This window comes from Siphateles boraxobius, unplaced genomic scaffold (genome assembly GCF_051911475.1).
Source record: "Siphateles boraxobius isolate OS27281-9 unplaced genomic scaffold, OSU_SipBor_1 31, whole genome shotgun sequence".
Lineage (NCBI taxonomy): Eukaryota > Metazoa > Chordata > Actinopteri > Cypriniformes > Leuciscidae > Siphateles > Siphateles boraxobius.
Window position 1 is genome coordinate 19,409,639 of NW_027508931.1, and position 27,205 is coordinate 19,436,843.

The window sequence follows — 27,205 nt, forward strand, 5'->3', positions numbered from 1 at the left end:
ACAGATTCTGCAAAAAATTGAAATTCACCAATTTTGAAAAAAAACTCTTCTTTCTCATTTTGCTCGAAAATTGTGCTGCCGACTTGTGTCCCTGGTTTCTGTGACGGGTCACATTTTATTCGGTAATCTCTCAGTTGTAGCTTAAGAGGAAGTTGTAAACATAGAGCTTTTATTTTGACGGGAAAAGGGAAGTGGAAAAGCATTGTATTCTGACCGTTGTCAGTGGTTGAATTAAGTGAGACATGCAGAGTGTGTGTGTGTGTGTGTGTGTGTGTGTGTGTGCGCGCGCGAGAGAGAGAGAGAGAGAGAGAGAGAGAGAGAGAGAGAGAGAGAGAGAGAGAGGGCGAGGCGCGGCGCGGACGCAATCGAACTTTGTGTGTGTGTGCGTGTGAGAGAGAGAGAGAGAGAGAGAGAGAGAGAGAGAGAGAGAGAGAGAGAGAGAGAGCGCGGGCGCGGGCGTGGGCGAGATCGCGATCGAACAGTGGAAAAATAAAAACATACTCCGTCATTTTGTTCATACAGGACATAATTCAAACTGCAAAGTATTTACTTACATTTGTGTACACTCGCAAATAAACACAACATTGTGCTTTTGTCAAACTATAAACTCTTGTCAAACTGTAACACACACACACACAGTTTTAAAAGCAAAACATATTTATCCAACCCCATTTAAAAACAGTCTATGGGTGCCATCTGTAGGATTACAAATTTATTTAAATGTTTTAATTTAGGTTCAACAGTATTTTAACTGAGAAAGTGCACACACTGTTTTCCATTTTTGAGGCAATCAAGGGGTGCTTCTCAATATCCCTCCTCGTCTCCTCGTTCCTCTGTCCTCCATCCTATGACCCGGAAACCGATCGAGCTCAGCCATCTTGAAGGACATCTCAATTCTCTAATTGCACCGCGAGGAGGCGAGGATCGAGGAGTGAGGAGGCTTCCAGAGGGGTCATGAGCGAGGATACACAGGTGTATCCTATGCGGAAGAATTTTATCGACTAAACGTGACGCGCGTATACATTCTCCTCCCCCTTCACATCGATCACAATCTGTTTTAATGTATACTTTACCTTTGCAGTTTATATAAACCACACATTACACATATTTCAACAGGGTATCTTGCTTTATTATTATTTATTATGAATTTCTTAAACAAACAAACTTCAACAACATAAGGGCAGATCCTTTGAGCCCTGCTGATGACGCTATGAAGTGACGCTGGAGTGATCAAGTATTCCAATGTATAAAAAAAGCTTTCATTCGATTCCTCCGTCCTCATTTTCTTTCCTTGTGTCCTTCCCTCAAAACCTACAGGGGGTGGAGCTGAGACGCTAGGAAAGGAAGCGAGGAAAGGAAACGAGGATGCACAAATAAGAAATGAGAAGCACCCAAGGTTTTGGACATTAACCTCTTGTCACATCTCAAAGGTCAGCTGGGCCTTTTGTTGATCTAATCAGGCTGATTGGATTAGCATCTCAAGGCTCTGAGTTACACTGTTACCTGATGAAATCAGGTAACCAGCTGAATCATGTACTTTCCTTTACATGTTTTTTTCAAGAGTCCCCTCCTCTATGAAATTAATCCCACCCCCTTGAAATGTATATAAACTGCAATGTAAAGTTCCCTTAGATTAGACTTGATTGAGATGACTACAGCGACGAAATAAAGAACTTATACCTCAACAATCTCCTGGTCTGCAACTCTATCTTTTCTACACTTGAGAAGAAAAAGTTCACAACAGATGGTGCCTGTGACCCGGATGGAGAAACTGAAACTCAACAAAGAATGAACTTTTCCAGACTGATTTGAAACTTCAAAGCTCAAAGATCTCAACAAAGCTAACTGAGTTCCTGAACTGAAGCTCAACAAAGATCTCAACAAAGATCTCAACATCTGACTTTCCAGTTCCAGACTGAATCTTTTGAATCCAGATTGAGCTCAACAAAGATCTGACTTTCCAGTTCCAGACTGAATCTTGAAACTTCAAGCTCAACAAAGAAATAACTTTCTGACTGAGTTTCCAGACGGAACTTTTCCGTACAGCGAACGATTTGGTGTGTTTCACTCTATTCAAAGAACCACTAAAGACCAGTACAAATTTGTCATTCCTCTGCGTCGCCAGAGAAGAAGTTAACAGACAGCTGTAGGGTTTGTTAACTAAAGTTATCCTCTAAAGTTGCTTTTAGAGATGAAATGTATCCTCTGTTTTTCAGGCAGGGAAGATTAACGTACATGTTAATATTGCTTATCCTCTAAAGTTTCTGTTAGAGATGAAAGTGATCCTCTGTTGTCAGGCAGGGAAGAATTTAGCATTACGTGTTATTATTTGGTGATCCTCTGTTTCAGGCAGGGAAGTTTAGCATTACGTGCTAGTTATTTTGTTTTTTGGTGATCCTCTGTCCACAGAGTAGAATTAGCATTATGTGCTAGTTATTTGTTTTTTTGTTGTTCATCCTCTGTTCACAGAGAAGGTTAGCATTACTTGCTAATATTTGCTATCCTCTGTTTTCAGCAGAGAAGAATTTTTTTTATCCTCTGTAAAGTTAGGGAAGACTTATCCTCTGCTTTACCAGGGAAGGTGATACATCCTCTGTGTAGTCATAGAAGATTAATCATCTGTTCAACAAGGGACGTTTAACAACAGTTACAACAGTTAATAGTTTAAACTGTTAACAGTAGTTTGTCCTCTGCTTAAGAAGGTTCATCCTCTGTTTAATCAGGAAAATTTAACAACTGTTAAAAGTGTGTTAGCAAAGTGGTTTATCCTCTGCTTTGCCAGGGAAGTGGAAAAAGTTTTTTTCAGGCAGGGAAGATTTTAGTATAAATTGCTAATATTTTGTGTGTTACCCTTTGCTCTGGGCAAGGACGGTTAACTGTGTTATCGAGTGTAGCCTCTTTTTATCAGAGAAGATTTAGTGTTTTTGTTTGTTTTATCCTCTAAAAGTTAAGAAGGTGAAAGATCCTTTGCATTTTTCTTTTAGGGAAGATTAGCGTAACATGCTAATAGTTCCCTTTCGAGGGAACTCAACACTGCGTCGAGAATCGACACTTTGGGGACGCTCCCTTAGCGTGCGCCTCTGAAGTAAGAATGAAACTAATCCAATCCTGATTGGTGTTGCGTCGTGATGTAACATGTGACGGCATAACCGGATGCATAAAAGTGACGCTGACACACACACACATCAGCTTTAGCTCTTCAGCAAGCGCTCTCTGTGAAACTGTCTGTCTTATTTGGTGTTGTTTGTCTGTGCAAAGCTCTGTATTATGGCGAGGGACAATACACTAAGTGTGTGCACCCCTGCCCAAGATAATATATATACCACGGGTGGGGACACGCATCAGCTGTGTGTGTGTGTATTGTTTAGGGGCGCAGCACGCACTGTCAGCTCTCGAGAGGGCTGCCTGTGCACAATGTGAAGACATTCCTATTAGAGTGCTGCGCTCCCGCTTGGCTATATTATTTCCTGATGATGGCCAGGCTCACGATCCCCGCGGTTCGGGTCCCGCGTCCATTGAGGCGGCGCGACGGCTTAGATCGTGGAGATCGCAGAAGGATCTCGCGGATGAGAACGAGACTGCTGAGGCACCTTTTCTCTCATCATCCGCAGATTCTATGACACTCGTTCACGACGCAGAAGCCCGCGATGCGGCTTCTTCTGCCCGTGACGAGTGCCCAGTGCTCGAGCTATCTGTTTATAAGGAAGTAGATGTGCTCAGCATCGGGAACGAGCAACATGAGTCACACTCGCCGGCTTATGTTTCTGCTTATGTAGAGCTCGTGGAGGTTTTGATGCGTGCGGTGGCCAGACTAAATAAATATATAAATAAATATATTTATATATATAAAATATATGAGCTGGCCACAAAATAAGCAGGATGATCCCCGAGATTCCTGCAGCACCGTTCACAACCTCAGAGCCAGGGCTTACTGTTTTTCCCAGATCTTTATAAAAATATAAATATATATGTGTAGATCCTGGGGAAAAACCCCATTCTTTAGGTATCTCACCACATTCATTATATATTTATTCGAATGTGGTGGGTGCGAGAGAGTCGGGTTATGGCAAGTTGCCGCAGATGGAGGAAGCTTTAGCGTGCTATCTTTCTCCTGATCCGGCATCTTCACCTTAAGCCCCGGTGCTGCCCAACAAACCGTGCAGGGACACCTCTGCACTGGTTGGCTGGGCTTATATGGTGCAGGAAATCGATGTTGCTCTTCTGCCGTTAAAAACGTTTCGGGACACATCGGTTTCCAGCGAACGAAGGCTGCACTGTCCGCCCCACATTTTTGCGGCCAGGCAGCATTCGCGTTCGCCAATCGAGAATCTTTTTCGGTCCAGCCCTTCCGGAAACCCGCTTCAGGGGGTCGAGAACGAATCCCGATTAATACCCGAAGCCACTCGAGAGCCTGGTTCCTTTGGTAAAATATTTAGAAAAGAAAAGGTCAGGCTGGTGCGTGCCTGCACTCTAGGACGATTTTGCAGGCGTACCAGGCCGATCTTCTTAAAGATCTAAGTGAGGCAAATATTTCCTGTTGGCCGCTCCGCTATCTCCTTCTGTCCTGTTTTCCAACGCTGTCACTACAGTCGTTGACAGGTTTCAGGAAGCAAAAAAAAAAAAAAAAGAGAGTGTTGCCTCTAGAGGCCCTCCTGCGGGAGTTTGACAAACAGAGGAAGCACTCTCAACCGAAGTCCTCCAGCCAGAAGGGTGACCTGAGGGCCGTCCTTCAGGCGAAGAGGTCCTAATTGTAGGACCTCTGAGGCGACTGGTTCATATTGGCCCAGTCTCGAGAAATGGCAGTTCGGCATCGAGATGTCGTCCTTGGCCACATTCAGAACCGGGGGTTGAGGCTCAACACTAAGAAAAATGTGTTGGACACAGCTCAGAAGACTACTCATCTGGGCGTGGTATAGAATTCGGTTACGATGCGGGCACGTATGTTTCCCGCTCGTATCGAATCCATCCTGGCCATGGTGTCCGGGATAAAGCTAGGCCAGGCCATCACTGTAAAGCAATTTCAAAGACTGCTGGGCCTCATAACAGCGACATCCAACATAATTCCTTTGGGCCTGTTTAACATGAGGCCCCTTCAGTGGTGGCTCAAAGCCAAGGGTTTTTTCCCCAAGGGGAATCCGTTCCATATAATAAAGGTTACGCGCAGATGCCTTCGTTCCCTATTAATATGGAAGAAACCTTGGTCCTTGTCCCAAGGGCTAGTGGTAGGGGCGTCATGTCGCCGGGAAACTGTTTCGACAGACGCTTCCCTCGCTGGCTGGGGCGCGGTCTCGGACGGCCGCTTTGCCAGGGGTCTGTGGCAGGACCATCATCATTCTTGGCATATAAATTGCCTAGAGATGTTGGCTGTGTTCAGGGCTCTGAGGAGCTTCCTCACAGACATCAAAGGTTACCACGTCTCAGTGGTAGCTTATCTAAACCTACAAAGAACACTCAGATCGCGCCCTCTATCCAGATTGGCGCATCAGATCATTTTATGGCCCCAAGGGAAAATATTATCTATAAGAGCAATATATGTCCCGGGGGATCTGAATCAGGGAGCGGACATCCTGTCGAGGCAGGGGCTGAGGCCCGGGGAATGGAGACTCCATCCAGAGGTGGTGGAGTTCATATGGCAGAGGTTTGGACCAGTGGAAGTGGATCTGTTTGCGTCTCAAGGGACGTCCATCCCACTGTCCACTTTGGTTCTCCCTCACTCATCCAGCCCCGCTGGGGTTGGATGCCATGGTACAGGCCTGGCCGAGGCTTCGCCTGTACGCTTTTCCCCCCGATCGCTCTGCTCCCGGGGGTCCTGGAGAGGGTCCGTCAGGAGGGCATCAGTCTTCTTCTGATAGCCCTGTTTTGGCCAGCCCGAGTATGGTTTTCAGACTTAATTTCACCCCTGATAGCTCCGCCATGGCAGATTCCTCTGAGGAGGGGTCTGTTGTCTCAGGCGGAGGGCACTATATTCCATCCTCATCCAGAGCTGTGGAAATTGTGGGTCTGGCCTCTGAGGGGGCTCAGTACCTAGATGCTGGTCTATCATCTGGGGTGGTCGAAACCATACTTATCTCTAGGGCTCCGTCTACTAGGAGATTATATGGCCTCAAGTGAAATATTTTTCTACTTGGTGTAGAGAACTTGAGTTAGACCCAGTTAACTGCCCAATGGCTTCAGTTCTGGAGTTTCTTCAAGATTGTTTCTCTGCGAATCTCTCCCCTTCCACACGTAGGGTGTACGTGGCTGCCATTGTGGCGTTCCATGCACCACTAAATGTTGGGCCTTTAGGGAGGCACCAACTGGTCATACTATTTCTCCATGGTATTGGAGGATGAGACCGACAGTCAGGTCCAGGGTTCCTTCCTGGGACCTGGCGGTGGTTCTCGAAGGGCTATCCCTGGCTCCCTTCGAATACCTCCAGTCGGCTTCGCCTAGGACCTCACGTTCAAGATAGCCTTTCTCTTAGCTATTTCTTTAAAGAGACTGGGAGATCTCCAAGCCCTGGCATTATCGCCAGTTTGCTTGGGGTGTGCCCCCGGCGGAGTTAAGGCCATCCTGCATCCGAGACCCAGCTATGTGCCTTAAGTGCAATTTATCATGGCTAGGTCCATGGTCCTGCAAGTATTTCATCCTCCACCTCATGTGTCGGCAGAAAAGGAGAGGTTCCTTGCTCTGCCAGTCAGAGTTCCGAGTATTACCTTGAGAGGTCCTCTTCTTGGAGGAGGTCGGACCTACTGTAGTGTGTTTTGGATCACCTATTAGGGGCTCCCGGCTATACAAACCATAAGTAGGCCTACAAGGTGCGGAATTTCCCTTCACCTTTGGCCGTTAGGGCTTATTCTACTAGAGGCATGGCGTCCTCTAGGGCCCTCCTTTCGGGAGTTCCTATCAAGGAGATCTGTGAGGCAGCCGGTTGGGCTACCCCACACACTTTTGTTAGGTTCTATAGTCTGCACCTCCCTAGTACGCTTGGCGCACACGTGCTCTCGTCCTAGCTGAGTGCCTGAATCAGTTTCACTCCGGGGCAGGCCTGTTTTCGGTGCGTGGCTTAGTGGGCATTCGTTCCCCAAAGTGTCGATTCTCGACGCAGTGTTGAGTTCCCTCGAAAGGGAACGTCTCGGGTTATGACTATAACCCTTGTTCCCTGAGAAGGCAACGAGACACTGCGTCGTCCTGCCACGCCCCTCGAGGCCTTAGAGCATCTTGCTTCATCGCGGAGCTGATGTGTGTGTGTGTCAGCGTCACTTTTATGCATCCGGTTATGCCGTCACATGTTACATCACGACGCAACACCAATCAGGATTGGATTAGTTTCATTCTTACTTCAGAGGCGCACGCTAAGGGAGCGTCCCCAAAGTGTCGATTCTCGACGCAGTGTTGAGTTCCCTTCTCAGGGAACAAGGGTTATAGTCATAACCCGAGACGTTTGTGATGTGTTGGTAACAAGGAAGTTTAACAAGATTTGATCTGTGTTAACAATTATACCCTGTGTTGATCAGAGAGGTTTATTTTTTGATTGTGCGGTAACAAAAGAAATCCACAAAATGGTTAGCAGAAATGCTAGGCTAGTTCCATCAACTGAGAAAAATGGACTAGCTAGCCCTTTATGGACAGACAGTGAGTTCAAGTCATTGTTAGGAGAGAAAATGGATTCCATAGTGACTGAGTCAGTTAGATTGGATTTGACAAAGAAATTTGGTATTGCTCCAGAAAAAGTTTGGTCTATTGAAGAATGCAAGAAGGTGTTAGGTGCATGTATCAGAAAGAAAAACATGAAAGGCATAATCTGTTGCCATAGAGAATATAGCTTATCCATTGCACAAGAACAAACTAGGTGTATTGATAAGTTAAATGAACAAAACAAACAATTGCAGACTCAAGTGTCCTGTTTCAAGACAAAGGTGAGCCATAATCAGGCCTCAACCAAATGTGACTCTGAAGACCAACAGTCAGATGAAAGCTATCCTGATTTACAGTCTTTCTGTAGACTAGATAACACTAGAAATTCTGCTTTGATAGATAAATATGTAAATGCATTTGAAGTGTGTGGAGCAAGACAAAAGGCTCAGACTAGGGCAAAAGGGATTGACTCTGTTCAATCTGTAACCCCCATACTGCAGCTACAAGCAATCAAAGTATCTTTAGGTCCTAAAGAAATCGAGAGAATCGCTGAAAATTTGCCATCAGTGCAAATAAATTTTTCTGAGTTTAGGAGAGAATTGTCCAGAAAGATGCGGCTCTACGATATGTCTCTAGCTGAAGTCACCCAGCTAATATCACAGATCTTGACTGAGTCAGAATTCAGTGATTTTGAAAATGCTGTAAACTATTTTGAGTTTCAAAATGCCAGAAAAGATGACTTGAGAGAGGGAGTTATGAGAGTGTTAAAAAGCATTGTTGGACCAAAAGTGGACTGGTCAAAGATAACTAGTTGTGTACAGAAGAAGAATGAAACTGTTAGTGAGTACACTCAAAGATTTTGTCAGTCAGCAGCAGCATACAGTGGTATAGCTGACACTTCAGAGAAGGTGCTAGAAGATAATGGTCCCCTAGTTTGCACATGGTTTGATGGTCTGTTGTCAGAACATAGAAAAGCATTGCCCTTCTTAGACTTAACATGGTCCACTAGAACCATACAAAACAACTTGGAGAGGTTAGCTACTTGGGAAAGAGATTCTGATGTCAAGGCAAGAGTGACAATTGCAGCAGCATCCTTTAAGGTCAACGCAGAGAAGCAACAGAAACGCAAATGTCCTAAGACAGAGGGCAGCAGTTGTTATTATTGTGGTAAACATGGACATTGGGGAAAAGAGTGTAGAAAAAAACAAAAAGAATGTTAGAGAAACTAACAATGTAACTCAGCTTCTGCTCAGCCTGCTGGCTGCTCTGAAGCAGCCCCTCCCCTTGTCATTAAGCTCGTTGGGCAGCTGTTTTAGTTGTTAACCAGTTGGGCTGTGAGTGCTTTATTTCCCCACTAACTTGCAATAGAGATGAAAGACTTCTGCTTTTGTTTAATAGAACAAAAGGAAAGTGACTATCTCTAGCTAGTCCATGAAAATAAAAAGCGTCCATTCGGTAATTGGGCCGATGGGAATCGGACGGTGGTTGGCGGACGAGCGCGCCGACCCCCCCGAAATTTTTGGGGGGTCGGCCAACGCCGCAGGCCGACCCTCCCCGGGCCCCCGACCCTCAGGGGCCCGACGGGAGTGCCCCGAAGCCCGAGGCCACCCAAAGCAGTTCTGCCTTCGTCCTTGGTGGGGCGCCACACTTGCCCCGTCCCACTAACCCACTATTTGTCCGATTGGCCACTAGAGTGACCAGACCCCCCGTCCCACTAACCCACTATTTGTCCAATAACCCACTATATGGCGCAAACTTCCCGTTGACCACCCCCCCCCCCCCCCCCCCCCACTCCCGGGCCACGCCCCCGTCCCACGAACCCACTATTTGTCCAATAACCCACTATATTTACCAAAAGTCCCGGGACCACCCCACCCCCACTCCCGGGCCACGCCCCCATCCCACGAACCCACTATTTGTCCAATAACCCACTATATTGGGCAAACTTCCCGTTGACCCCCCCCCCCAACCACCACCCACCCCCCCCCCCATCCCACGGACCCACTATTTGTCCAATAACCCACTATTTTTGAAAAGTACTAACCGCGGCCTTCATGCAATAAGCTGCAATCGGACACAACCCCACCTGCCATCGATTGAATGGGGATATTCAGACAGTTTCTTTGATAGACATTTGAATTAAAGGTCCTGTCATGATGGTAACTATTTGACTGCACTCAGCAGGCCACCCAGAGTCCATAGCACCCTGTACCATCCCATAATTCCACTGTCCACAAAGCCACTATTTGTCAAATAACCCACTATTTTTGAAAAGTACTAACCCCGGTCTTCATGCAATAAGCTGCAATCGGACACAATCCCACCTGCCATCGATTGAATGGGGATATTCAGACAGTTTCTTTGATAGACATTTGAATTAAAGGTCCTGTCATGGTGGTAACTATTTGACTGCACTCAGCAGGCCACCCAGAGTCCATAGCACCCAGTGCCATCCCATAATTCCACTGTCCACGAAGCCACTATTTGTCCAATAACCCACTATTTTTGAAAAGTACTAACCCCGGCCTTCATGCAATAAGTGGCAATCGGACACAATCCCACCTGCCATCGATTGAATGGGGATATTCAGACAGTTTATTTGATAGACATTTGAATTAAAGGTCCTGTCATGATGGTAACTATTTGACTGCACTCAGCAGGCCACCCAGAGTCCATAGCACCCAGTGCCATCCCATAATTCCACTGTCCACGAAGCCACTATTTGTCCAATAACCCACTATTTTTGAAAAGTACTAACACCGGCCTTCATGCAATAAGCTGCAATCGGACACAATCCCACCTGCCATCGATTGAATGGGGATAATCAGACAGTTTCTTTGATAGACATTTACCTTCAAAGGTCCTGTCATGATGGTAACTATTTGACTGCACTCAGCAGGCCACCCAGAGTCCATAGCACCCAGTGCCATCCCATAATTCCACTGTCCACGAAGCCACTATTTGTCCAATAACCCACTATTTTTGAAAAGTACTAACCCCGGCCTTCATGCAATAAGTGGCAATCGGACACAATCCCACGTGCCATCGATTGAATGGGGATATTCAGACAGTTTCTTTGATAGACATTTGAATTAAAGTTGCTGTCATGATGAAAACCATTTTACTGCACTCTGCAGGCCACCCAGAGTCCATAGCACCCAGTGCCATCCCATAATTCCACTGTCCACGAAGCCACTATTTGTCCAATAACCCACTATTTTTGAAAAGTACTAACCCCGGCCTTCATGCAATAAGTGGCAATCGGACACAATCCCACCTGCCATCGATTGAATGGGGATAATCAGACAGTTTCTTTGATAGACATTTACCTTCAAAGGTCCTGTCATGATGGTAACTATTTGACTGCACTCAGCAGGCCACCCAGAGTCCATAGCACCCAGTGCCATCCCATAATTCCACTGTCCACGAAGCCACTATTTGTCCAATAACCCACTATTTTTGAAAAGTACTAACCCCGGCCTTCATGCAATAAGTGGCAATCGGACACAATCCCAGCTGCCATCGATTGAATGGGGATATTCAGACAGTTTCTTTGATAGACATTTGAATTAAAGTTGCTGTCATGATGAAAACCATTTGACTGCACTCTGCAGGCCACCCAGAGTCCATAGCACCCAGTGCCATCCCATAATTCCACTGTCCACGAAGCCACTTTTTGTCCAATAACCCACTATTTTTTAAAAGTACTAACCCCGGCCTTCATGCAATAAGCTGCAATCGGACACAATCCCACGTGCCATCGATTGAATGGGGATTGGGACAGTTTCTCTGATAGACATTTAAATTAAAGTTGCTGTCATGATGAAAACCATTTTACTGCACTCAGGGGCCTCCCCTGAGTCCGTAGCACCAAGTCCCATCCCATAATTCCACTGACCGCGAAACCACTATTTTTACAATGGAACAAATGCTACGTGGGATCTGACAGTTTCTGTGATAGGCAATTTTTTAAAAGTTTTTTTCTTGATAAAAACTATTTTACTGCACCCAGGGGGCCCCCCAGAGTCCGTAGCACCAAGTCCCATCCCAGAATTCCACTGTCCACGAACCCACTATTTTTTATAATGTAATAAATGCTACGTGGGATGTCCATAGCTCTGGTCAGGAAGGGTCTAGAGCCTCCATTTTTGCCCTCAGGTCTAAGTCTCATCACCCTCTATCAGAATCCAGAGTTTCAAGAAGATTGGAGAAACTCAAAATCTCGACCCGAAAAAAAACAAACAGGAAAAAAACAGGAAAAAAACTAACAGGAAAAAAAAAAGTTTCCCCGATCTTCTCGAAACTCTGGATTCTGATAGAGGGTGAAGAGACTTAGACCTGATTTTTTTCAAAATGTCCCCGGGGCCCCAAATTCGGCATGCTGACCGCCCCGAGTCGGAAAACGGCGCCCCCTAGTCGGTCGGCCCTTCCGAAGCGGCGTCCGCGAAACCACTGCGGCGAATACATTCATTTAATGGGCGAGTGGGATTTTTATAGAAATGTCCCAGGGGCCCCAAACTCTGCACGGTGAACCCTGGGCCCGCCCCGAACGACGTACCGAAAGGGCCCGGGCCTAGGGCCTGAGAAAGTATTTTTTATCAGCTTTGATCCATCTCTCTGTCTGCCATTGTCGGCTTATATCTCGAGAACCCCTGGCTCAATGTTCCCCAAACTCTAATAGATCGTAGTGCTGGACGGGCCCTTTCGAATGAGCCCACCCCCGAGGTCCAACTCGCCCGGGTCCCCGAGTTATAGCCGTTCAAAGTCGGGGGCCCCAGCGATCGGCGATGCCGTAGGGGGCGCTCCCAAGGCCCGTCACTCCAGGGTTCGAGCAAGGGCCCTACTGGGACCCCCTCACCCGAATTTGAGCTCTCTGGGTCTTCGCGTTCCCGAGATATGAGCGATTTTGTTCCCGAGGTCGTGACGTCATCAGCGAGCGCCATTTTGAAGTGCGCCCGATGGTTTTCGGCTAATATCTCCGCGAAAACACGGCCAAAATTCATGATTTTTTATCATTCTTTTCAGCTCAACTAGACGGTTCCAAAGAGCCCAACCACGGCCGGATCCGTCCAGTTTTCGCTTAGATAAATGTGTATTTTCATCTACATCTCTGGCCCCCGGGGGCCCACGGGGCCGTGGGTGGTCTCAAAGTAAAGGACTCGTCCCCCTCTAAACGAGATAAAATTTTGGTGTCCGTAGGACCAAGTGGGACATCACAAAAAATTAATACGTTGTAATTTTGTCCAGTCACCATCCACAATCAATGGACTCATCACAAACGGGGGTTAGGAAACGCTTAGAAAGCGGCTAGGGCCCTCAAACTCGGGGGCCCCACTCAGGGACGGGAGACGACGGCACTCGCCGAGTTTCGGGGTCCTACGACTTTCCGTCTCCCTGTGGCAGCGCGTTCCGTTGGTTTGACCTTTTTGACCCCGTGACGTGTTTTTCACCCTTTCGGCCCCTGAACGAGGATCCAGGGCCACCAAACTTCTCCGCCCGCACCAGGGGGCCGTGGCGAGTCGGAAAACGGCGCCCCCTAGTCGGTCGGCCCTTTCGAAGCGGCGTCCGCGAAACCACTGTGTCAATACATTCATTTAATGGGCGAGTGGGATTTTCTTGGAAAGCTCCCAGGGGCCCCAAATTCGGCACGGTGACCCCTGGGCCCGCCCCGAGCGACGTACCGAAAGCACCGGGCCCTCGAGTAAAGGCAAGTATTTTTTAGCCTCTATGCAAAATCTCTCCCTCGAGGCTGTTTTTCACTCTCACACTGAAAGAGCCTTTCAGGCCTTTGAATGATTTGATGGCGGGGGAGGGGCGATTTTTTGCAAAGGTCCTCGAGTCCCAGGATTCGGGGCCCCGCGTCAGGGGCCCCTGGAGAGTCGGAATCTGAAGTCCCGGGGTTCCACGACCCTCCGTCTGCGTACGGGGCCCGTCCCACGAGCCATTCAAAAGGCATAGCGGTTTCGCGGACGAGCGTCCCTTTTTCGACCTTTCGGCCCCTGAACGAGGCCCCAGGGCCACCAAACTTTCCCGCCCGCACCAGGGGGCCGTGGCGAGTCGGAAAACGGCGCCCCCTAGTCCGTCGGCCCTTCCGAAGCGGCGTCCGCGAAACCACTATGGCAAAATACATTCATTTAATGGGTGAGTGGGATTTTTACAGAAACGTCCCAGGGGCCCCAAATTCGGCAAGCTGACCCCTTGGCCCTCCTCGACCGACGTACCCAAAGCAGGGGGCGCTAGAGCAGAGTCAAATTTTTTCAGCCTCTGTGCAGAAATCCTCTCTCAGGGCTGTTTCCCTCTCAGACTGAAAAGGCACTTTCAGGCTTTTCATTTTTTTTCGGGGGAGGGGCGATTTTTTTTAAGGCCCCAGGGCCCCACGCTTCGGGGCCCCGCGTCAGGGGCCCCTGGAGAGTCGGAATCTGAAGCATCGGGGTACCGCGACCCTCCGTCTGCGTACGGGGGCCGTCCCACGAGCCATTCAAAAGGCATAGCGGGTTCGCGGACGAGCGTCCCTTTTTCGACCTTTCGGCCCCTGAACGAGGCCCCAGGGCCACCAATCTTTCCCGCCCGCACCAGGGGGCCGTGGCGAGTCGGAAAACGGCGCCCCCTAGTCGGTCGGCCCTTCCGAAGCGGCGTCCGCGAAACCACTGCGGCGAATACATTCATTTAATGGGCGAGTGGGATTTTTTTCAAAATGTCCCCGGGGCCCCAAATTCGGCATGCTGACCCCTGGGCCCACCCCGAGCGACGTACCGAAGGCGCAAGGCTCTAGAGCGAAGGCAACACTTTCCCGCCCTTTTAACACTAATCTCGGCCTTGTGTGTCTTTCACTCATTTACTCTAAGAGCCTTTTGAGTGAAAGTTGGTTATAAGTGGCAAACTTTTTTTAGGAAGGTCCCAGATTTTCAAGCTTCGGGGCCGTGACTCGGGGGCCCCTGGAGGGTCATAATCTCAAATCTCAATGCGCCACGACCCCGCGTCTCCGTACGGGGGCCGTCCCACGGGCCATTTAACGGCGCAGCGGGTTCGCGGACGAGCGTCCCTTTTTCGACCTTTCGGCCCCTGAACGAGGCCCCGGGGCCACCAATCTTTCCCGCCCGCACCAGGGGGCCGTGGCGAGTCGGAAAACGGCGCCCCCTAGTCGCTCGGGTGTGGGGGGTGGGTGGGGGTGGGTGTAAACGTAAAAAAAGCCATCATGCAGTGTCCACAATAATGCCAAATATTGTCTTACAGCGTGCACCTGTCACAAATCCGTCCTCATGTATGATGTCTGCTATGACTGAAGTTTTGTTAGAGGATGAAGGAGAAATTACTCACGATTGTGTTACGCTTACATATACACCTATGAGTGAAGTGAAAGAAAAAGGTAACAGATGAGCAGGTTATGTAGTAACGTCCACCACGGAAGTGTTAGCTTCAGGACGTCTTCCAGATCATTTTTCAGCTCAAGCTGCAGAACTAGTAGCCCTAACAAGAGCATGCACGCTAGCTTCAGGATCAGTTGCTAATATCTACACAGATTCCAGATATACTTTTGGGGTAATTCATGATTTTGGTGTCATTTGGCAAACCAGGCAGTTTCTAACTTCTGCGGGATCCCCCATTAAGCATGCTGAATTAGTGAAAGATCTAATGTTTTCCATGAAACTTCCAAAGAAATTAGCAGTGATCAAAGTGAAAGCACATCTCACAACTAATACTACGGAAGCTAAAGGTAATGCTCTTGCTGATATGGCAGCTAAACAGGCTTGTTTCTATGCAACTGTACAAGTGTGTTCAGGTAGTGCAGCACAGAAGAAAATGATGCCTCCTGAATCAATAATTGATCTGTACAAAGACGTTTCCTCCATTAGAACCAAAGTGACATGGGCCACATCAAGTGATGTTGATTACAGCAGCTGCAGTATTGTGTCAGGGAAGGAAAACCTGGACTCATGTGTCATACTGTAAGGTTGTTCCTGCTCCAACAGGGATAGGATAGGACACGAACCAGTGGGGAGTCGAGGGAAGAACCGATTGCAACAGGCGTCGGGGCCAACCCTTCGGTGAAGAATCCCTCATAGGCCTTCCCATCCATTAATCCATCCTCACCTCACTGCGTTCTTTAGGTGTCAAAGGGATTAAGAAATAGGGAAAGATGGAACAACAATAGCAGACCCAGAAAAAGTTTACAACCCTAGTGTTTGAACAAATACTGCTCTACTGTCTAGCAGACTCAGAAAAAGTTTACAACCCCAGTGTGTGAACAAATACTGCTGTCCTGTCTTTTGTTTTCTTTCTTACTCTGTGCAGATACCACTGATGACTTCCCGAGACCCATACGCACTGACCTCGTCATCTGCGTATGAAGCCACAAGAAGACCTCAAGAAACAACTTGACCCACTTCCGAGCCAACTATCACAAAAGGATAAAGAAAAGAAAAAGAAAAAAATACACAACGCAGAGACTCGCATACGAAACCTTCAGTCATCCTTCAACATGATCAAGATTGTCGTACCAGTAACATGACAGACACTCTCGCTTCGCACAAGATAATGATCTTACAGAACAGAGTGGCCTTGGATTCAACACAAGGAGGAGCCTGCACCATCATCGGACCTGAGTGCTGCACCAGGTTAATGGATCCAACAGAGAACTTGAACAAAATCCAACAAGACATTCTTGATCTTTCAGCAAAATTACACCAAGATGACTGAAGATAATTCTTCATGGTTCAGAAACTTGATTGATCACGAGAAAATCACAGTTCCAACCAGAAAAGACTCACGGACCCTAATTGCATGTTTTGTTTCTGTGTCAACATGCAATTACAGAAAAACAAACACAGAACATGCCTTATGTGCCTGTAACTATCACAAGTTGCAAGAATGAATTTTAATTGTTTAAATTTGTATATAATGTGAGAGTTATTTAGAACTCTCAAAGGGGGAAATGTATGATTACAAATTTATTTAAATGTTTTAATTTAGGTTCAACAGTATTTTAACTGAGAAAGTGCACTCACTGTTTTCCATTTTTGAGGCAATCAAGGTTTTGGACATTAACCTCTTGTCACATCTCAAAGGTCAGCTGGGCCTTTTGTTGATCTAATCAGGCTGATTGGATTAGCATCTCAAGGCTCTGAGTTACACTGTTACCTGATGAAATCAGGTAACCAGCTGAATCATGTACTTTCCTTTACATGTTTTGTTCAAGAGTAAAGTTCCCTTAGATTAGATTTGATTGAGATGACTACAGCGACGAAATAAAGAACTTATACCTCAACAATCTCCTGGTCTGCAACTCTATCTTTTCTACACTAGAGAAGGAAAAAGTTCACAACACATCTTTTGGATATTCATCATATTGCATTGGTTTTCATTTATTGTCTTCAAGCAGAGCACTAATCTGTTTATTTTTAAGTTACACATTCTATATTAATTAAAAAAGAAAATCAAATGTTATTTTAATGGTAGTATTATTTTAAGTCAATTATTTATAATTCAGATGAGAATAAAGTTAGGGTTAATTAAAATTAAGGAAAAAAAATATATTGATCTGAAATATAGCAAATTAATTTTAAATTCATTCAGGTTCAATTACCAAACATATCTCAAGGTCTTTTTTGTCTTTTTATTAATTTAATTAATAAACTAATTATATAAAACTATTGTAAGTGCACTACAAATAAACTGGTTCTATGCCTTTATTAATAAAACTTATTTAAAAAATACAAGGCTTAAGACATGCATTCTCATGCAAACATAATAGCTTAATTTTTCTATTCTATATTTCTATTATGACTATAAATTTCCAATTAAAATAAATATCCACAAACCAAAATACCAGCATTTTGATTGTGTGTAAAATTATAAGGATATGTCATATAAGTCAAATGTCATATCAATGGTCTTTTTTTTTATGTATAACATTTTCCTTCCTGTAAAGGTATTACATAAAAGTATCAACACTATTGTACCTAAAACATGTTTGGCGGGCCTGTATGAAAACTTTGAAGCCATTTTTCTCAGTTTCAGTGTTGGCGTGGTTACTGCACTTTGCCTTTGTAGGGCAGTATACTACTACCCGTTTTAAATACAAGAGGTTCTGACGCTCATGCGCCCCCTAGTGGCGAGTATGAAAATAAATACCAATGTAACAGCTAACACTGTTACAATGTCTTTACAAAGCTTGTAGTCTCCTTTTTTAAATGATGTAAATGATATTAAAAACAAATATTCTCGGTTTAAGAAATCCGTATGAAAGCCACGAAATGTAGTGTTTCTCCAGCCCGAGCTCATTAACTTTAATGTGACCACACCCACACGCGCACCATCTGTTCACATGCAAATGATCCACGTGAAGGAACGCATAGCTGTTAACGCCCTCATCACCTCTAAACAAAGAATCAGACTGTTTGTGCTGTGCTGTTTACCTTGGATTTACCTCAGAAGAACACGATGTGATTATGAGAACAATTTTTAGGGTAAGACACATAATAGTAAGTGTTTTATTGTTGCATAAACTTTACATTGTTGCTACTAAACTGGTGCCAGACTAAAATGTTATGAAATGCGATAAAAGTATGATAGTATGAGAGTTTATTCTAATATGGTGAATATTTTAATGTTTAGACCTGTGTTTACTGTTAAATACTGTGTTTGTGGATATCTGCTCAAACGTAGATGTATAATGTAACAATAATGTTTCATAGTTTGGAGCGGCTCGATCGCTGCACGCGCTGAGTTTGGGTCTGAGTCACGCTGTGTGTTTGAAAAGCAAAAAACGCCAAACATTAGGCTTCACGCCCAACTCATCTCATTTACTAACGAATAGAAACGTTTGAGGTAACATATGATAATCAAAATCATTTTGTCTAGTGTAGCTCTAGTGTTACTGAAGTGTTCATTTTTAACGATTTATAGGCTGCCTGCTATCTAGGCTATTGTTATTATTTTATGCAGCCCTACACATGCCTATATACAAGGCACAGCAAACTAGGTGTTTGTATATATATTTACAAAATTTACAAAAAAACATATACATATATACACTGCCGTTCAAAAGTTTGGGGTCGGTAAGAAGTCACTTATGCTCACCAAGGCTGTATTTATTTGATAAAAAATACAAAACAAACCCAGTAATATTGTGAAATATTATTTCAATGTAAAACAGCTGTTTTCTATGTGAATACATAGTAAAAAGCGTAATTTTTTTCCTGTGAACAAAGCTGAATTTTCAGCATCATTACTCCAGTCTTCAGTGTCACATGATCCTTCAGAAATCAGTATAATATAATGAAGTGATGCTCAAGAAAAATTTATGATTATTATCAATGTTGAAAACAGTTGTGTACCTTTTTTTAGGATTCTTTGATGAACAGAAAGTTAAAAACAACAGCATTTATTTGAAATAGAATCTTTTGTAACATTATAAATGTCTTTACTGTCGGTTTTGATCAATTTAATTCTATTTTATTTATTTCCCCTAAAAAATAAAATAAAAATTCTTACTGACCCCAAAGTTTTGAACGGTAGTGTTTAATGTTACAAAAGATTATTTTTCAGATAAATGCTGTTCTTTTGAACTTTCTATTCATCAAAGAATCCTGAAATAAAAATGTAAATAACTGTTTTCAACATTGATGATAATGAAAAATTTTTCTTGAGCATCACATCATCATATTATACTGATTTCTGTAGGATCATCTGACACTGAAGACTGGAGTAATGATGCTGAAAATTCAGCTTTGATCACAGGAATAAATTACAGTTGATATATATTCACATAGAAAACGTCTCAGGTTACGTATGTAACCCTGGTTCCCTGATAGGGAACGAGACGCTGCGTTTGAGACGCGGCGGGAACGCTCTGCGTGATTACGTCATGAAGGACGTGTAAAATCAGTCCAATGGAAGCCCACTACGACAGAGGTGACGTCATAGACCAGGAAACTATGAAGCAGCCCTGAAATCAGACCGCGACAGCTTCTGAAAAACCTGAAGCAAGTCGATCAGGGCATGCAGGAAGTATGGCAGGCAAACGCAGCGTCTCGTTCCCTATCAGGGAACCAGGGTTACATACGTAACCTGAGACGTTCCCTTTCAAGGGAACTCGAGCTGCGTTTGAGACGCGGTGGGAACCCCATACCCACTACGCCATAGTGACAAATGCCCGTTCTGTGTGAAGTCCTGCGCACACTAAGAAGCAAGCAACCTCGCCCCAGGAGTGGAGAGTTCAAGGTCATAAAACCTGACAAATGTAAGCGGAGAGGACCATCCTGCCGCATTACACACGTCAAGAAGGGAAACTCCCGAAATTAAGGCCATAGAGGCCTCCAAACTCGGAGTAGAATGGGCCCGCACAGCCATAGGTGAAGGCCGTCCGGCCGCTTCATAAGCTAATGAAATGGCCTCGACTATCCATTTAATCATCACCTGTTTAGATGCAGGGCATCCTCTCTTGAGTGACCCAAAACAAACAAATAATTGCTCAGATTTACTCCACAGAGCAGCTCTGTGAACGTAGGCATCTAAAGCCCGGACTGGACATAACAGGTTAAGCTGTTCCTGATCTGGGGTATTAAAGGGAGGAGGATAAAAGGCCTGCCGCACTATTGGGCCCCCAACATTTAGTGGGACCTTAGGAATATAACCCGGTCTAGGGTAGAGGAATGCATTCACCATACCAGGTGCAAATTCCAGACATGAAGGAGCAACCGACAGAGCATGTAAATCACCCATTCTCTTGATAGACGAAATAGCAAGGAGAAATATAGTCTTTAGAGTGAGGAATTTTTCTGAAACCTCCTCGATGGGCTCGAAGGGAGCCAAGGCCAGACCCTCAAGTACAATGGCCAAATCCCAAGCCGGTGCTCTAGATTGCAGTGCAGGCCTGAGCCTCAATGTACCACGGAGAAAAGAAATAATAAGAGGATCTCTTCCAAAAGAAGCCCCGAGAGGGGTGATAAGCAGATATAGCCGCTACGAACACCTTTAAGGTGGAGGGAGATAATCCAGCAGAGAAACGGTCTTGAGGAAATCGAGAACTGTACCAACCGGGGAGTTAACAAGATTTAAAAAACGTTCTCCACGCCATGTAGAGAACAGTTTCCATTTCAATGTACATAGTTTTCTCGTGGAAGGAGCTCTGGATTGAAGGACGGTCTCAACGACCTCAGTCGAGAGACCGGATTCTATGAACTGGGCCCCCTCAGAGGCCAAGCCCACCGTTTCCACTACTCCGTTAAACCCTTTTCTATTATGTGCAGGACCCATAGAGAAATATTTGGCAGAAGTTTCCACGCTGCCAGAAATTCCGATAAGGGAACCAGTCTCTCGAGACTGGCATCTGGATTTGATTGAACAATCATTTCGGCGCCCTGAAGCGGCGAACCGGCAGGGAACAACCGAACTGACCGTTCTACAACCCTCCTCAGAGGATTGCACGGGGACGCTGACACCTCGGCGCCCTGAAGCGGCGAACCGGCAGGGAACAACCGAACTGGCAGCGCTGCGACCCTCCTCAGATAGTCGCACCCCAGGTAGAACTCCTGGGAGCATTGATATCGGGGGCTTGACCAAAGATCTCCCATAGAAGCTCCGCCACCTCAGGGTGAAGTCTCCATTCCCCGGGCCTCAGCCCCTGCCTCAACAGGATATCTGCTCTGATATACGATCACATCGTCAGTGTGTTGTCCAAACCCTCCGCCGAGCGACCACTCATGATCACTCCCAACTTGTGAGGGAAGTATACGTTGATAGCATTATGCGTTGACAAGAAACCCCCAACACTGGGCCTGGGCGAGGAACCAAGGTTCTTCCACATGACCGAGGCACGAAGGCATAGCCGAGTGACCTTGATCATGCGAAAACGGATTTCCCCTCGGAGAAAACCCCTTGGTCCTGAGCCACCACTGCAGGGGTCTCATGTACAGAAGGCCAAAAGTAATTACGTTGAACGCAGCTGACATGAGACCCACAGTCTGAAACTGTTTCACAGTGAGTGACTGGCCTAGATAAACCCATATTACACCTAGAAAAATGGTCCTCTGAGCTGGGAGGATCACACTCTTCTGGCGTTGAGTGGCAACCCCAACATCTTTAAATGAGACAGAACGACATCTCGATGCCGAACTGCCATATGCTCAAATTGAGCTAGGATCAACCAATCGTCGATATAATATAATACGCGAATGCCCTGGAGTCTCAAAGGAGCCAGAGCTGCATCCACGCATTTTGTAAAGGTGTGGGGTGATAACCTAGGCCGAATGGAAGAACCCGATACTGGTATGCTTCGCCCCCGTTTTTAAAGCGAACCTCAGGAACTTCCTGTGATGAGGATGGATAGATACTTTGAAGTACGCGTCCTTCAAGTCTACTGAGACAAACCAGTCCTCGGACTGAATCTGTGATACAATCTGTTTGAGTGTAAGCATTCTGAACTTGAGTTTCTGAACTCTGCTGTTTAAATGGCACAGATCTAGAATAGAACGCAACCCTCCATCCTTCTTTGGAACAATGAAGTAACGGCTGTAAAACCCTGACTCTCTGCTGGGAGGAGAAACCCTTTTTATAGCTCCTTTTTGAAGAAGTGTCAGTACTTCCTGCTCCATAACCAGAGCCTGCTGTGAGCCCACTACCGTAGGGAGGACCCCCTGAAATCTGGGCGGACGAGAACCGAGCTGAATTCTGTAACCCTTTTCTATTATGTGCAGGACCCATAGAGAAAATATTTGGCAGAAGTTTCCACGCTGCCAGAAATTCAGATAAGGGAACCAGTCTCTCGAGACTGGCCTCTGGATTTGATTGAACAATCATTTCGGTGCCCTGAAGCGGCGAACCGGCAGGGAACAACCGAACTGACCGTTCTACAACCCTCCTCGGAGGATTGCACGGGGACGCTGACACCTCGGCGCCCTGAAGCGGCGAACCGGCAGGGAACAACCGAACTGGCAGCGCTGCGACCCTCCTCAGAGAGTCGCACCCCAGTGGGCGCCGAGGAGAAACGATTTCTCAAAACCGTCCCTCCTTTCTCTCGGCAGGACTTCTTGTCTAAGCTTTATTAGAGATGACGACAGTCCTCTTTTTATTTAGATCTTGCCTACCTCTAACTAGCTTAGTTCCTACGACCCTCCTCGGAGGATCGTAGGAAAAAGCAGGCACCTCGGCACCCTGAAACGCCGAACCGGCAGGGAGATCGAACTGACTGCTCTACGACCCTCCTCGGAGGATCGTATGGGGACGCTGACACCTCGGTGCCCTGAACGGCGAGCCGGCAGGGAACAACCGAACTGGCAGCGCTGCGACCCTCCTCAGAGAGTCGCACCCCAGAGGGCGCCGAGGAGAAACGATTTCTCAAAACCGTCCCTACCCCGGAGGGGACCACCCTTAGAAGCCTGATAGCCTCGGCATCAGGTCTTCTTTTTTTCATTTTTTTTTTTTCACTCTATGCCAGTTTCAAGAACATAGATTGGTGAGGAAAAAACCTCTGGAATGCCGCTGAAAGGTTTAGTTTTCTTGAAAGCGGAGCGTCCAGAAGAACAGTCATTTTTATCTTTCTTTATTTTTATATCAGAAAAACGTATACATATAAACATAGATATATATATATATATATATATATATATATATATATATATTCTCGAATATATTCTCGAATAGAGTCAATGCTGACATCCTCACATTCATCTATGACCTTAAATACTTTACCCACCAGTACTGCCTCATAAAATTTATTTATTATTAAAGGTGGCTGGTGGGTAACGTCGGGGTTAAAAAATGATGACGCCGACTCGGGAGAGAGAAAGCTCGCAAGCGTCTCTATAATCCAAGGCACTGTCATACCATGATACTTAATACCCATAACATTACTCTCGTTATTCCAAGCTTAATCCACTCATTATTTCAGCTTTAAAATTGATGTCTTGATGTCACGGTGATGGATGACAAATGCAACTTTGCACAAGTACATTCTGACTCGAGTTAACTCGCATAATAACTTTAACTGTTTGCCCTTTTGAACTATAATAACGAATGCTCGTTCAGTGCCATGGCCGCTGACGTTATTTATTTGCTATCATATCTGTGCTCTTTGCTCTGCATTGAGTCTGAATCTGACCACCAAAACTTTAAGATTTAAGACCACCAAAACTTTAAGAACGGCAGAGAGAGAGTGAGATCGCTCCTTTTTTTATTTTTTTTTGGCTCACACTTTCTTTATCTAATTTTACAAGTTGCAAATAAACACAAGCAGTGCTGACTGACTCATTCTGACTCCGATCGCACGGGTATTACACACAATGTTAAACAGACCCGGGACCCGAAGTAATAGATTCGGACCCGACCCGGACCCGGCTGATCATTTAAAATATAGACCCGAACCCGTACGGGTCCCGGGTCGGGTCCTGGGTCGATGGGTCTTGGGTGCACTGTGAACACCTCTACTTTGAAGTTTAAATTTGTTTAAAGTTTAAATTTGTTTAAAGTTTAAATTAAAGTAGTTTAACGTAGTTTAAAGTTTTAAATAGTTTAAAGTAGCTTAAAGTAGTTTAAAGTATAGTTTAAAGTAATTTAAGGTTGCTAGGGTGTTTCTAGTTGGCTGCCAAGGTGTTCTGGTGGTTGCTAGGTGGATGCTAAGGCATTTTGGGTGGTTGCTAGTGTGTTCTAGGTGGTTGCTGGGCAGTTGCTAGGGTGTTGTAAGGTATTTTGGGTGGTTGCTGGGGTGTTCTGGGTGGTAACTAGGTGGTTGCTAGGGTGTTCTGGGTGGTTACTAGGTGGTTGCTAGGGTGTTCTACAGTATTTTGCTTGGTTGCTAGGGTGTTGCTAGGGTGTTTTAAGGTATTTTGGGTGGTTGCTAGGGCGTTCTGGGAGGTTGCTAGGCAGTTGCTAGGGTGTTCTGGGGGTTGCTATGGTGTTGCTAGTGTGCTTAAAGCTATCTTGGGTGGTTGCTAGGGTGTTGCTAGGGTGTTTTAAGTTATTTTGGGTGGTTGCTAGGGTGTTCTGGGTGGTTGCTATGGTGTTGCTAGGGTGCTTTGAGGTATTTTGGGTGATTGCTAGGGTGTTCTGGGTGGTTGCCAGGCAGTTGCTAGGGTGTTCTGGGTTGTTGCTATGGTGTTGCTAAGGTGTTTTAAGGTGTTCTGGGTAGTTGCAGTTGCTAGGGTGTTCTGGGTAGTTGCTAGGCGGTTGCTAGGGTGTTCTAGATGGTTGCTAGGGTGTTCTATGGTGTTCTTGATGGTTGCTATGGTGTTGCTAGGGTGTTCTAGGCTATTTTGGGTGGTTGCTATGGTGTTGCTAGGGTGTTGTAAGGTATTTTCGGTGGTTGCTAGGCAGTTGCTAGGGTGTTCTGGATGGTTGATAGGGTGTTCTGTGTGGTTGCTAGGCGATTGCTAGGGTGTTCTGGGTGGTTGCTATGGTGTTGCTAGGGTGTTTTAAGGTGTTTTTGGTGGTTGCTAGGGTGTTATGGGTGGTTGCTAGGGTGTTATGGGTGGTTGCTAAGCAGTTGCTAGGGTGTTCTGGGTGGTTGCTATGATGTTGCTAGGGTGTTCTAGGGTATTTTGGGTGGTTGCTATGGTGTTGCTAGGGTGATTTAAGGTATTTTGGGTGGTTGCTAGGGTGTTCTGGTGGTTGCTAGGGTGTTCTAGGGTATTTTGGGTGGTAGCTAAGGTGTTGCTAGGGTGATTTAAGGTATTTTGTGTGGTTGCTAGGGTGTTCTGGGTGGTTGCTATGGTGTTGCTAGGGTGTTCTAGGCTATTTTGGGTGGTTGCTATGGTGTTGCTAGGGTGTTTTGAGGTATTTTGGGTGGTTGCTAGGGTATTCTGGGTGGTTGCCAGGCAGTTGCTAGGGTGTTCTGGGTTGTTGCTATGGTGTTGCTAGGGTGTTCTGGGGGTTGCTATGATGTTGCTAGTGTGCTTAAGGCTATTTTGGGTGGTTACTAGGGTGTTGCTAGGGTGTTTTAAGGTATTTTGGGTGGTTGCTAGGGTGTTTTGAGGTATTTTGGGTGGTTGCTAGGGTGTTCTGGGTGGTTGCCAGGCAGTTGCTAGGGTGTTCTGGGTGGTTTCTATGGTGTTGCTAGGGTGTTTTAAGGTGTTCTGGGTAGTTGCTAGGCAGTTGCTAGGGTGTTCTGGTGGTTGCTATGGTGTTGCTAGGGTGTTCTGGGGGTTGCTATGGTGTTGCTAGGGTGTTCTGGGGGTTGCTATGGTGTTGCTAGTGTGCTTAAGGCTATTTTGGGTGGTTACTAGGGTGTTGCTAGGGTGTTTTAAGGTATTTTGGGTGGTTGCTAGGCTATTTTGGGTGGTTGCTATGGTGTTGCTAGGGTGTTTTGAGGTATTTTGGGTGGTTGCTAGGGTGTTCTGGGTGGTTGCCAGGCAGTTGCTAGGTTGTTCTGGGTTGGTTGCTATGGTGTTGCTAGGGTGTTTTAAGGTGTTCTGGGTAGTTGCTAGGCAGTTGCTAGGGTATTCTGGGTAGTTGGTAGGCGGTTGCTAGGGTGTTCTAGATGGTTGCTAGGGTGTTCTATGGTGTTCTTTGTGGTTGCTATGGTGTTGCTAGGGTGTTCTAGGCTATTTTGGGTGGTTGCTATGGTGTTGCTAGGGTGTTCTAGGGTATTTTGGGTGGTTGCTATGGTGTTGCTAGGGTGATTTAAGGTATTTTGGGTGGTTGCTAGGGTGTTCTGGGTGGTTGCTAGGCAGTTGCTAGGGTGTTCTGGTGGTTGCTAGGGTGTTCTAGGGTATTTTGGGTGGTAGCTAAGGTGTTGCTAGGGTGATTTAAGGTATTTTGTGTGGTTGCTAGGGTGTTCTGGGTGGTTGCTGTGGTGTTGCTAGGGTGTTCTAGGCTATTTTGGGTGGTTGCTATGGTGTTGCTAGGGTGTTTTGAGGTATTTTGGGTGGTTGCTAGGGTATTCTGGGTGGTTGCCAGGCAGTTGCTAGGGTGTTCTGGGTTGTTGCTATGGTGTTGCTAGGGTGTTCTGGGGGTTGCTATGATGTTGCTAGTGTGCTTAAGGCTATTTTGGGTGGTTACTAGGGTGTTGCTAGGGTGTTTTAAGGTATTTTGGGTGGTTGCTAGGGTGTTTTGAGGTATTTTGGGTGGTTGCTAGGGTGTTCTGGGTGGTTGCCAGGCAGTTGCTAGGGTGTTCTGGGTGGTTTCTATGGTGTTGCTAGGGTGTTTTAAGGTGTTCTGGGTAGTTGCTAGGCAGTTGCTAGGGTGTTCTGGTGGTTGCTATGGTGTTGCTAGGGTGTTCTGGGGGTTGCTATGGTGTTGCTAGGGTGTTCTGGGGGTTGCTATGGTGTTGCTAGTGTGCTTAAGGCTATTTTGGGTGGTTACTAGGGTGTTGCTAGGGTGTTTTAAGGTATTTTGGGTGGTTGCTAGGCTATTTTGGGTGGTTGCTATGGTGTTGCTAGGGTGTTTTGAGGTATTTTGGGTGGTTGCTAGGGTGTTCTGGGTGGTTGCCAGGCAGTTGCTAGGTTGTTCTGGGTTGGTTGCTATGGTGTTGCTAGGGTGTTTTAAGGTGTTCTGGGTAGTTGCTAGGCAGTTGCTAGGGTATTCTGGGTAGTTGGTAGGCGGTTGCTAGGGTGTTCTAGATGGTTGCTAGGGTGTTCTATGGTGTTCTTTGTGG